The sequence below is a fragment of the Macrotis lagotis genome, chromosome 1, assembly GCF_037893015.1.
Source record: "Macrotis lagotis isolate mMagLag1 chromosome 1, bilby.v1.9.chrom.fasta, whole genome shotgun sequence".
Taxonomy (NCBI): Eukaryota; Metazoa; Chordata; class Mammalia; order Peramelemorphia; family Peramelidae; genus Macrotis; species Macrotis lagotis.
Window position 1 is genome coordinate 62,536,581 of NC_133658.1, and position 12,231 is coordinate 62,548,811.

The window sequence follows — 12,231 nt, forward strand, 5'->3', positions numbered from 1 at the left end:
AGGGAAAAAATCATGAGAAATACAAATTTTAAAAAAGTGAAAATAGTTTGCTTTGGTCTGCTTTCAGCATCCATAGTTCTTTCTCTGAATGTGGGTGGCATTTTCCATCACAGGTCTTGTAGAATTAATTGTCTTTGATCATTAAACTCCATCATAGTTGCTTATCACACAATATTGCATTTGCTTTGTACAATGTTTTCCTCATTTCACTCAGCATCAGTTCATTAAATCTTTCCAGGTTTTTCTGAAATTTACCTGCTCATGATTTCTTACAGAACAATAGTATTCAATCACATTCATATGCCATAACTTGTTCAACCATTCCCCAATTGAAGGTCTTTCTCTCAATTTCCAGTTCTTTGCCACTTTAAAAAGAACTCCTATAAATATTTTTGAACATATGCGACTTATCTAGTTTTTTGTAATCTCCTTTGAATACAGACTTTTTGGTGATGCTGCTGGTTCAAAAGGTATGTTTTACAGCCTTTTGGGTATGGTTCCATATTGCTCTTCAGATTGCCTGGATCAGTTCACAACTCCATCAACAGTGCAGTGTGTCCCAGTGTTCCCCTATCCTCTTCAACATTGATCATTTCCATTTGTTGCCATCTTATACAATCTGATAAGTGTGAGGTGGTAATTTAGAGCTGTTTTTATGTGTAATTCTCTAATAATGATTTAGAGCATTTTTTCACATTACTTAGATAACTTTAATTCCTTCATCTGAAAACTGGCAGGCAGAGGTTAAGTGACTTGCCTAAGGTTTCATAGAGAGTAGGTCTAAGACCAAATTTGAACTGCTCTGTCTTATGAGTGCAAGTCTGGCATTTTATCCTCTGGGTCCCCCTGCAAGCAGATCTTTGTCAGCATTTTGCACTCAGAATATATTCTAATAAATTTGTGCATTTTAGTAATACTATGACATGAAGCTAGTAAATCAATCAGGCAGAACCACTCAAATGCCTAAAACTAATTTACACAGGTTTCAAAGATTCAAAGCATATTGTAAAATGAGAAATGAAACGTCTCCTGGTTGAACAGCATCAGTCTTATTACAATAATATATGAGTCTGAAATAAAGGAAAAACTTAAAGAAAAAATAATTTTCCTGTGCCATGAGTATAGCTCCTGAGCTCCAGGATTTACTTTGATTTCCCAGGCCAGTCTTGGCACTAGAGATCAACCTTACTTCCTTTTCAGGATTGGCCATTTTTTAAACTGAAAATAATCTTTGCCTTAAAACTTCTCCATGGAAACACCTAGTCTCGTGCTTTGTTTTTCCTCCTTTTGGGGATTTGCTAGAAACTAGGCAGGAGGGAAAAATTCTTGAAGTCAAGCAATTCTTTGCTTTACCAACATGTAAAAAGTCTTTTTTTTTCTTGTTGTTGAGAGAGCAGAAGAGGGCAGATGGTTGGCACAGCTCTTTGCTAGCCTCTTTTCTGAGGTCACAGAAAGGTAGTAGTAGTTTCTCAGGCAGGTAGGTCTGCTTGTGATCAGCCTGGCTTTGTTACCTCGGTTCATAAAATACTTTGGATTACTTTACATATTGGTAAGTATGTAATAACACTTGCAGCATTGTATTTCACTGCAAATGTTTTTTCATTCCCAGATCATAGATACTTGCTATAGGGGCTTTAAAACTCTTTAAGGCATTGTTGTTGATTTTCTCAGGAAATTGTCCATTGTGCCAGGATGTTGTTTCTTGAACAAATTCTTTTGGGCTTTTCTTTGACTGCAACTGGGTGGGCATCCTAGGCTTGCCAGCACAGGAAAATGTCGAGTGCTGGTTTGGTGGATAATAAATCTAACCAAAATGCTTTCTGAGGTTTAAGAAAGCTTCGTTGCTAGGATTTGCAAAGAATTTCATGTCAACTGAGTAGCAAGTAAGTAAAATTAAAGCTAGGATTTGGAGCATAAAAGGACTGAAGAGGTCACCTGTTCCAACCTCTTATTTTATAAATGCAGGATTGGAGTAGGGAAACACCTTGGTTTCCACAGCTAGAAAGAGCCTACTTGGGATTTTAGCCCCTGCTCATCTTCTTTGTACATCTTATAATTCTTCATATCTTCTTCACTTCTTCTGGGTCATCACTGATGAGTGAAAAGTATCCACTGTTTTGTTTGTTTGTTTTGCAAGGCAAGGGGGTTAAGTGGCTTTCCCAAAGTCACATGGCTAGGTAATTATTAAATGTCTGAGGATGAATTTGAACTCAGGTCCTCCTGACTCCAGGGTTAGTACTCTATCTACTGCACCACCTAGCTGCCCCCTTGCACCCACAGTTTTTAATCCACAATTGTTATACATGATCTGACAAGATACTTTTTCCAAGTCTTGTTAAACATACATTTTCTGGTCTCAGGGAATACATGTGTGTCTATAGGTACATCTGTGACTTCTCTATTTCTCTCTTGACTTTAGACTATAGTTTACTTTCTGAAGCCTCATTCAATTCTTGGGTTGTCTTGTTGGGGACAAGATTTAGCTGTTATTTCTTACATTTCTTTTCTCAAAAACTGTATCTTTTCAGTCTATTACTTGGTCATCTGTGATTACTAATTTAAAAATCCTTAAACCACCTACAAAAAACAAATCAGCACTATTTAAAGCTTAAGCTTCTAGTGAATTTTGACGGAGTGTATGGATAAGCTAAGAAAAATGCTCTAGCAGGGAACATGTGAGAAGATATTGAGACTGCAGAAAATGTCCTAGCAGGAAAAAGAGCAGCTGTTAATCTGTTTTAATCAAAAAGTGAACATTTAGAGAACTGAAATGTTGCCTTCTCAGTCCCTTTGATTATCCTGTTAAAACAAAACAAAAGTATCTTTTGTATTGGGTTCACCCCAGAAAATCTTGTGTCAATACTAAATTGGATTTAGAATATACTTTTTTAAAGTTAACAGCCTACCTTTCTCATTTCTAATGCCATAAAAAGAAAGTTTGTCTGGCTTACTGTTTTCAAACATGTCAGGAAACATGTCAGGAAAAACCTAAATCAATACCGAAGATTTTTACATTAGTTTGACAAGCTAGTCCCCCAAGCAACCTTTTAGAAAGTAGAAATATGATTTGACAATTATAAAGGTATGTATTTGTTTCATCTACTAATTTATCATTGATTTGTTCTATGATCTTAATTGCTGCATATCCATTGCCTTTTGTTGTTTTCTTTATCAGCCCAGTAATAGTTCTGCCTTTCCTTCTTGGAATAAACTTCTTCTAGTATATCAAGCACTTTTATAAAAATAGTCTACATGCTGCCACAATTTTATTTTCTATTCAGGTAGGGTAGAAATAAGCTTTCTTTGCAGGTTATGTTAAAGTTCATCACTGCAGATGGGCTCCCTGCCTCTAGGTTACAAATCAGTTTAGTGCTTATTAAATTATAATTCACTTCATTGCCAGAGCTAGTTCAGTATTTGGGAGGAAGAAATTGTCCGAGAGAAGAAATATTAGATTGACTACCAAACTGAGGGTTTTGCAGGCCTACAACAATGAAGTCAGCACAGTGGACAGTCTGCCAGCACATGCCAGGAAACTGAAACACTTCCATTTAAATCGTCTTAGGAAGATTCTGAAGATCACCTGGCAGGAGAAGATACCAGACACCAAGGTCCTTTCTCAAGCTAAATTGCCCAACATTCCAACATTACCACAGAGAGTGCAGCTGCAATGGGTTGAACGCATTGTTAGAATGTCAGATGTACACTTGCCAAAAGACTATTCTATGGAGAACTCACATTACAGGGCAAGTACTCACAGGGGGATCAGAAGAAGCAAGACAAGGGACACTGGTGATCTCTCTTCTAGAATTGATTGTGCAGCATGGGAGACACTGGCACAGGATCACCTAACATGACGTGCCTTCCTCAGAGAGGGTACTGCACTCTAAAACCAAAGCAGAATGGAAGAAGCTCAAAAGAAACGTGTGATTCATAAGTTTAGAGGATGTTCACATGGACTATTTATTCTAGACCTGTGATAGAGCATTCCGAGCTCATATGTGTCTAATCAGCCACAGTTGTACAACACTGTAACTTGTCTCTAGTGTAGTGATGTTATTTTGGTCTTCTTTGAAAACACAGGACAAGACCCAACCAAAGTATAAAATCATAGTATTTTAAAGCTAGGAAGATATCTAATTAACTCTTTTATTTTACAGATAAAAGTCCTGAAGACCCAAAGAGGTCAAATGACTTGTACAAGATCACATAGATAGACTTCATGGTTCTTAGTGCTCGAGTCTACCATGTGACCCTGCCTCTCTCAGGTAGTTTTCTGAATTTGAGGTCGACTTTTCTTTCTTTTTTTTTTTTTGACTTCTTTCTTTAAAAAGAAAATGTTTCTATAGTTTATAACTATTCTGAATAACTGCCTCTGTATATAAATCATGATTTTTTTTCTTTAGAAAGATTTTATTAATTTTGAGTTTTACAAATTTCCCCCATTCTTACTTCCCTCCCCCCACCTCCCCAGAGAAGGCATTATGTTAGTCTTTACATTGTTTTCATGGTATACATTAATCTCAGTTGAATGTGATGAGAGAGAAATCATATCCTTAAGGAAGAAAAATAAAGTATAAGAGATAGCAAGATTACATCATAAGATAATTTTTTTTTTAATTAAAGGTAATAATCTTTGGTCTTTATTCAAACTCCACAATTCTTTTTCTGGATACAGATGATATTCTCCATTGCAGATAGCCCAGAATTGTCCCTGGTTGTTGCACTGAAGGAATGAACAAGTCCATTAAGATTGATCATCACCAGGGGCGGCTAGGTGGCACAGTGAATAGAGCATCGGCCTTGGAGTCAGGAGTACCTGGGTTCAAATCTGACCTCAGACACTTAATAATTACCTAGCCCTGTGGCCTTGGGCAAGCCACTTAACCCCATTGCCTTGAAAAAAATCTAAAAAAAGAAAAGAAAAGAAGATTGATCATCATCCTCATGGTGCTCTTAGGGTATACAGTGATTTTCTGGTTCTGCTCATCTCGCTCAGCATCAGTTCATGCAAATCCCTCCTGGCTTCCCTGAATTCCTATCCCTCCTGGTTTCTAATAGAACAATAGTGTTCCATGACATACATATACCACAGTTTGCTAAGCCATTCCTCCACTGAAGGACATTTACTTAATTTCCAATTCTTTGCCACTACAAACAGGGCTGCTATGTATATTTTTGTACAAGTGATGTTTTTACCCTTTTTCATCATCTCTTTAGGGTATAGACCCAGTAGTGGTATTGATGGATCAAAGGGTATGCACAGTTTTGTTGCCCTTTTGAATCTAATTCCAGATTGCTCTCCAGAAAGACTGGATGAGTTCACATCTCCATTAGCAGTGTATTTAGTGTCCCAGATTTCCTATATCTCTTCCAACATTGGTCATTATCCTTTCTGATCATATTGACCAGTCTGAGAGGTGTAAGGTAGTATCTCAGAGATGCTTTAATTTGTGTAAACCATGATTCTTAATGGACTTTTTTTTTAGGTTTTTGCAAGGCAAATGGGGTTAAGTGGCTTGCCCAAGGCCACACGGCTAGGTAACTATTAAGTGTCTGAGATCGAATTTGAACCCAGGTACTCCTGACTCCAGGGCCAGTGCTTTATCCACTGCGCCATCTAGCCACCCCTTAATGGACATCTTAACTCAAATTACCTTTAATAGAGAGTTTCCTTTCATTAATGCTGTGTGTATATGAAACATGCAATAAAAACATTAAAGGTGTGGATTACTTCAAGGGCCACAGAGAAGGACATATGAGGGGCATCAGACAGACTGACTATGACAGATTACCAATGAAGAACTGGTCACCATCAGAGGACTGTGAAAGGGAATGTTGGTTATACCAAAAGAGTAAAAATCTGGAAAATTCAAGTGTCATATTGAGCACTAAAAGGTGCCCGTTGTGTTAGGTGGATAATCTTTGGAGGATTTATTGGGGGGACAGATTTAGAAGGAATGGATGGATTGGAGTCACCACTGATGGAGGGATAGATGGTAGCTAACAGATCTATTGAAATAAGGGAACGATTTGATCCTTGCCAGTATCTGTGTGCCTGGTCCTTTAGATTATACATGTACCTAAAATGCCTTTGAATTTTCTAAGGAATGAAATTCTCTCTTTAGGTGTCTCTGGTTTTATTCAACATTTTCTTTTCTTTGTGTTAATAGTATTTTTTATTTTTTCCAATTATATGTAGAGATAATTTGCAACATTCATTTTTTAAATTTTTTTAAATTTTTTATCTTATTTAAGGCAATGTGGCTAAGTGACTTGCCAAGGTCTTACAGCTAGGTAATTATTAAGTGTCTGAGGCTGGATTTGAACTTGGGTCCTTCTGACTCCAGGTCTGGTGCTCTATCCACTGGGTCACCCAGCTGCTCCCTCAATATTCATTTTTGTAAAATTTTCTTCTTACCCCCTTCTCAAGATAGCAAACAATCTGATAAGTTATACAAGTACAATTATGTTAAACATATTTCTATATTAGTCATATTGTGAAAGAAGAATCAGAACTAAAGGGAAAAAAATCACAAGAAAGAAAAAAGGAAAGAAAAAATTTGAAAAGTGAAAGTAATATGCTTTGATCTGCATTCAGACCCCCCATGGACCTTTCTTTGGATGTGGATGGCATTTTCCATCACAAGTCTTTTAGTATTGTCTTTGATCACTGTATTGCTGAGAATAGCAAAGGCTGTCATAGGTGATTATCACACAATTTTGCTGTTAAGGTGTACAGTAATGTATTCTCCTGGTTCTGTTCACTTCACTCAGCATCAGTTCATACGTGTCTTTCCAGGGTTTTCTGAAATCCACCTGCTCATCATTTCTTATAGAACAGTGGTATTCCATTATATTCATATACATGTTTGTTCAGCCATTCCCCAATTGATGGGTATCCCCTCAATGTCCAATTCTTTTCCATAATAAAAAGAACTGCTATAAATATTTTTGTACATGTGGATCCTTTTCCCTTTTATGATCTCTTTGGCATACAGATCTAGCAGTGGTATTGCTGGATCCAAGGGTTTGCACAGTTTGATTGTTCTTTGGGCATAGTTCCAAATAATGCTCCAGAATGGTTGGATCAGTTCACAACTCCACCAGCAGTGCCTTACTATCCCAGTTTTCCTACCTCCCCTCCAACATTTATCATTTTCTTTTTCTATCATAACTAATTTGATGGGCATGAAATGGTACCTCAGATTATTTTATATTTCTCTAATAGTGATTTAGAGCATTTTTTCATATGACTATAGATAGCTTTAATTTCTTCATCTGAAAATTGCCTGTTCCTACTCTTTAACCAATTATCAATTGGGCAATAATTTATATTCTTCTAAATTTGACTCTGTTCTCTGTATAATTTAGAATTGAGACCTCTATCAGAAGCATTGGCTATAATAATTATTTTATTCCCTAGCTTTCTGCTTTCCTTTTAATTTTGTTTGCATTGATTTTGTTTATGCAAAAGATTTGAATTTAATGTAATAAAAATAATTCATTTGGCATTATATGTTTGTTATTTTTTGTATTCAGAGCATTTTAAAAAAATGTTGACCTCTAAGGCAACTACTGTGCAATGTCTACATAAAAACTAAGTTGATGGGGCAGCTAGGTGGCGCAGTGGATAAAGCACTGGCCCTGGAGTCAGGAGTACCTGGGTTCAAATCCGGTCTCAAACACTTAATAATTACCTAGCTGTGTGGCCTTGGGCAAGCCACTTAACCGCATTTGCCTTGCAAAAACCTTAAAAAAAATTTAAAAAATGTTTATTTGGGGTGGCTAGGTGGCATAGTGGATAAAGCACCATAGTAGATAAAGCACTGGCCCTGGAGTCAGGAGTACCTGGGTTCAAATCTGGTCTCAGACACTTAATAATTACCTAGCTGTGTGGCCTTGGGCAAGCCACTTAACCCCGTTTGCCTTACAAAAAAACCTAAAAAAAAAAAAAAAAAAAACTAAGTTGACAGGGAGATTTTCCTGGCTCTTGATGTTGGTTTTTGTATTCACAAGGAAGCACATTCTTGCAGCTGTGCTTCCTTGATGTGCTTCTGGCCACCCTCCCATTCTTGCCTCCTTTGGTTGACCTTATAGTACAGTAAGTGCTTTGATAACTTTCTTAGCCACAGCTTGTAATTAAACTCACTGAGGGGAAGGAATTGAGGAAGCTCATTTGGAACACATAGTGCAATTTGGGTATGAAGCCTTTGCATATAAATCTAACACTTACACTTGGAAATAAAAGGGTGGTCTTCTTGTGGAAGCAGGTGCTATGTATGGATTGTCAGTCAGGCCTTCAGATCAGGAAAATCATTCAGTTAAATTTAGCAAGCATTTATTAAATCTCTAGAAAGTCACAGGCAAGTGCGGCTAGGTGGCTTAGTGGATAAAGCACTGGCCTTGGAGTCAGGAGTACCTGGGTTCAAATCCAGTCTCAGACACTTAATAATTACCTAGCTGTGTGGCCTTGGGCAAGCCACTTAACCCCATTTGCCTTGCAAAAACCTAAAAAAAGAAAAGAAAAAAAAAGTCACAGGCACCTCCTCCTTGTGTTTGTGATGATTGAAAGATTCTTTTGACAAGTCACTTATCTTCTCTAGACCTCAGTTTCCTCCTCTGAGAAATGAAGGGTTTGGATTGTATCTCAGACTCAAATTCTATAAATCCATTTCTTAATTCTTTATATCCTTCATTTGCTCTTGTTCATGGTGGGTACTCATTAAATGTTTCCTGATTAGACTAGGCTACTATGTTATAACAGAAAAGTAGTAATTTTGGTAACTTTTTAATGTCAAAGTCATGAATGTTGGTGTACCAAATAGATGCCGCCTTTGTTGCCAAAAACAAACAAACTAGGAAGTAGATGTTAGACTCAAAAAACCCATTTGGAGTGTAAATCTTCTAACTTTTCTGGGAGTATTAACATGAAGTTTGAGCAGAATTTATTTTAATTGTTTGGTTGATTAGAAGAAATTTAAATGAGGTGGGTTTTTTTTTAAGTTCCAAAGAATTATTTAATGATTTTCAGGTAACATTTTTCATTCCTTTATAGATGTTTCTACTAAGTGTAATAATCTAAGTAAAAAATGAAAAAGGTCACCTTCCAGTTTATTCCCATGTCCAGAGATCACTAATCCATAAGAGCTATCACTTCTTGGGGTAATGGAAAAATGAAAAGGCATCAGAGCCTTTTTTAAAGCTTATTTAATATTTAATTTTCCCAATTGCATGCAAAAACAATTTTAACATTTTTTTTCAAATTTTGAATTACAAATCCTCAACCTCCTTGCCTCACCCCTTTATTGAGAAGGCAATCTTTGATCAGGTGACACTGACCTTCTGACTGTTTTATAAACAAGTCTCTCCATCTCATGGCTCTGGTGGTTATCTCTGGACCACTGTCCTCCATTCTGACTACTGATGTCCTGGGAAACCTTCCCCAAACTCTTTTTAATTCCAGTGCTTTATATAGATTTGTTTTCATGTCGTTGTTCCTTCCCTACCTTAGATTGGAAGTTCCTTGAGGGCAAGGACCATCTTTTGCCTCTTTTTATGTCCCCTATGCTCGGCACAATGTCTTGGACCTAGTTTGCCAGCTTCTAAAGTAGAGGGATTAAAATTGTTTTCCTGAAGGATATAACATTTGAGTTTTACTTTTAAGGAAGTTCACTGATTAAAGAAAGAGGAAGGGAATTCCAAGCTTTGTAAACAACCTGATAAAGGAATAGGGGCAAGAAAGTATACTGAGGAGCGACCAGGTGCCGTAGTGGATAAAGCACCGGCCCTGGAGTCAGGAACCTGGGTTCAAATCTGGTCTCAGACACTTAATAATTACCTAGCTGTGTGGCCTTGTGCAAGCCACTTAACTCCGTTTGCCTTACAAAAAAAACCTTAAAAAAAAAGAAGAAGAAAGTATACTGAATGAAAAGTATCCCCGAAAATCTTTCTGCAAAGTCTTCTGATCTTTAGAGGTATAGCAAGCATTTCTTTACACACTTAGTATTCCACAAACATTTACTGAGTGAGAAGCATTTTAGTATTTTTTTAATTTAATTTTTTTTTTTAATTTAAGGCAGTGGGGTTAAGAGTAACTTGCCCAACGTCACATAGCTAGGCAATTATTACATATCTGAGACTAGATTTGAACTTGGGTCCTCCTGACTCCAGGGCTGGGGCTCTATCCACTGTACCACTTAGCTGCCCCCATTTTCTTTCTTTTTTTCTTTTTTTTTTAGGTTTTTGCAAGGCAAATAGGGTTAAGTGGCTTGCCCAAGGTCACACAGCTTAAGTTCTTCCTTTTTTTAAAAAATAAATTTATTTTTCCAACTACATGTAAAGATAGTTTTCAACAATCATTTTTTGGCAAGGTTTTGAGTTTTACCTTTTTCTCCCTCTCTTCCCTTCTCCCCTCCCCTAACAGAAAGCAATCTAAAATAGGCTCTATATGTGTAATTATGCCAAACATAGATTCATACTAAATGTGAATTGTGAATGAAGAATCAAATCCAAATAGAAGGAGAAAAATTAGAAAAAAAGACATAGTATATAATACAAATTTTTAAAATGGAAAATAATAAGCTTTGGTCTGCATTCAGACTCTATATTTCCTTCTCTGGATGTGGATGGTACTTTACATCACAGTTTGTCTTATTATTGAATTGCCGAGGTGAGCAAATCCATCACAGTTGATTGTCACACAATGTTGCTGTTAATTTGTACAGTGTTCTCCTGGTTTTGCTCACTTCATTCAGCATCAATTCATGCAAATCTCTTCAGTCTTTTTTTTTTAACTTTTTAAAAAAAATTTTTTTAGGTTTTTGCAAGGCAGATGGGGTTAAGTGGCTTGCCCAAGGCCACACAGCTAGGTAATTATTAAGTGTCTGAGACCGGATTTGAACCCAGGTACTCCTGACTCCAAGGCCGGTGCTTTATCCACTACGCCACTTAGGCGCCCCCAGCCTTTACTGAAGTCCAGCTGCTCATCTTTCTTACAGAACCATAGTACTCCATCACATCATTCCCCAATTGTTGCTTTCATTGTCCAGATTTTTGACACTACAAAAAGAGTTGCTAGAAATATTTTTGTACACATGGGATTTTACTCCTTTTTATGATCTCTTTAGGATACAGACCTACTATTGGAATTGCTGGATTAAAGGGTATGCACAGTTTTATTGCCTTTTGGGTGTAGTTTGAAGAGCATTGTAGTATTTCTTCAAACTCATTTGCAAAACAAAATCTCTTAATTTCTTTAAGTTACTTATGGTCACAGTGAAAAATTAAAACAGAATTGCAAAGGCCAACCCTGAATAACAATTGCCCACTAACTGACATGCCAGACATTCTTTTAATTTTTTTTTTTGGCCATAAACACAAATGAATTATTTGCTTCTGTACTCTTATTTGTTATGAGCCTTAAGATTATCATCTATTCTGTCTCCCAAATATACTGATCATGATCTATGTCCTCACTCTGGGCAGTGCTACAGCTTTATTAGTGAAGATTTGGTTATTTTCTTCTTTGGTTCTATCTTCTTTTTTTTTTTTTTTTTCTGAAGGTTCTGTTCCAAAAATCTGGGACATGGAGAATAAAGGATGGGAAAGAGTTGGTGTCACCCTGAAGGTTATGTTTTGTTGTTGTTATTGTTTGTGGTAGATTCCTCTTGACTACATTTGGGGTTTTCTAGGCAAAGATAACTGAAGTAGTTTGTATTTCCTTCTCCAGATTATTTTACAGATGAGTCAAACTTGCTGAGGCATACAGCTAGTAATTGTCTGAGGTCAGATTTAAAACTCAGGTCCTCCTGACTCCAGAACTAGTTCTCTGTCCTTTGTGCTAAGGCCAGTGCTAGATGGTCTTCATTTTGTATAGTTGCTCAGATTCAGTACTTCATGAAAAATGTTCTTACAGTTTCCTTGGGAGATTAATTTTTGTTATGTATTATTCTTTTTTTTATTTAATTTGGATCTGAGCATCAGTAAATGCTTTCTTTACTAAGCCAAGAATTGTGCTCGCTTATTTCATAGATTGTTTATATTGTAAACTAATAGACCATCTCCCCTTTAATTTTTTCCATTTCTCATAATTCATCTCTTCTCTCTGGTTCTACACAGACTTCCTCTCATGCAGAATCGAAGCTCCTTCTCATCCTTCCAAGCTCAGCCCCAGTACTAACTTTTCCATCAGCCCCTTCTGACCCCTTCAGCTGCTTGCTTGTACCTCTG

The 12,231-nt window shown here is 36.9% G+C and overlaps 1 protein-coding gene across 4 annotated transcripts in view; it reads left to right on the forward strand.

The window, feature by feature from the left end:
* Positions 1–12,231, forward strand: part of GFOD2 (Gfo/Idh/MocA-like oxidoreductase domain containing 2) — a 79,826-nt gene that overhangs the window by 9,871 nt on the left and 57,724 nt on the right. For 3 of the 4 annotated variants that reach the window (XR_012471726.1, XM_074202243.1, XM_074202260.1), the window contains exon 2: positions 4,161–4,268. The exons of the other annotated variant lie outside the window; for it this stretch is intronic. The gene's annotated coding sequence lies outside the window, so the exon portion shown is untranslated. The remainder of the gene's footprint in view (positions 1–4,160; positions 4,269–12,231) is intronic. 4 annotated transcript variants of the gene reach the window in all.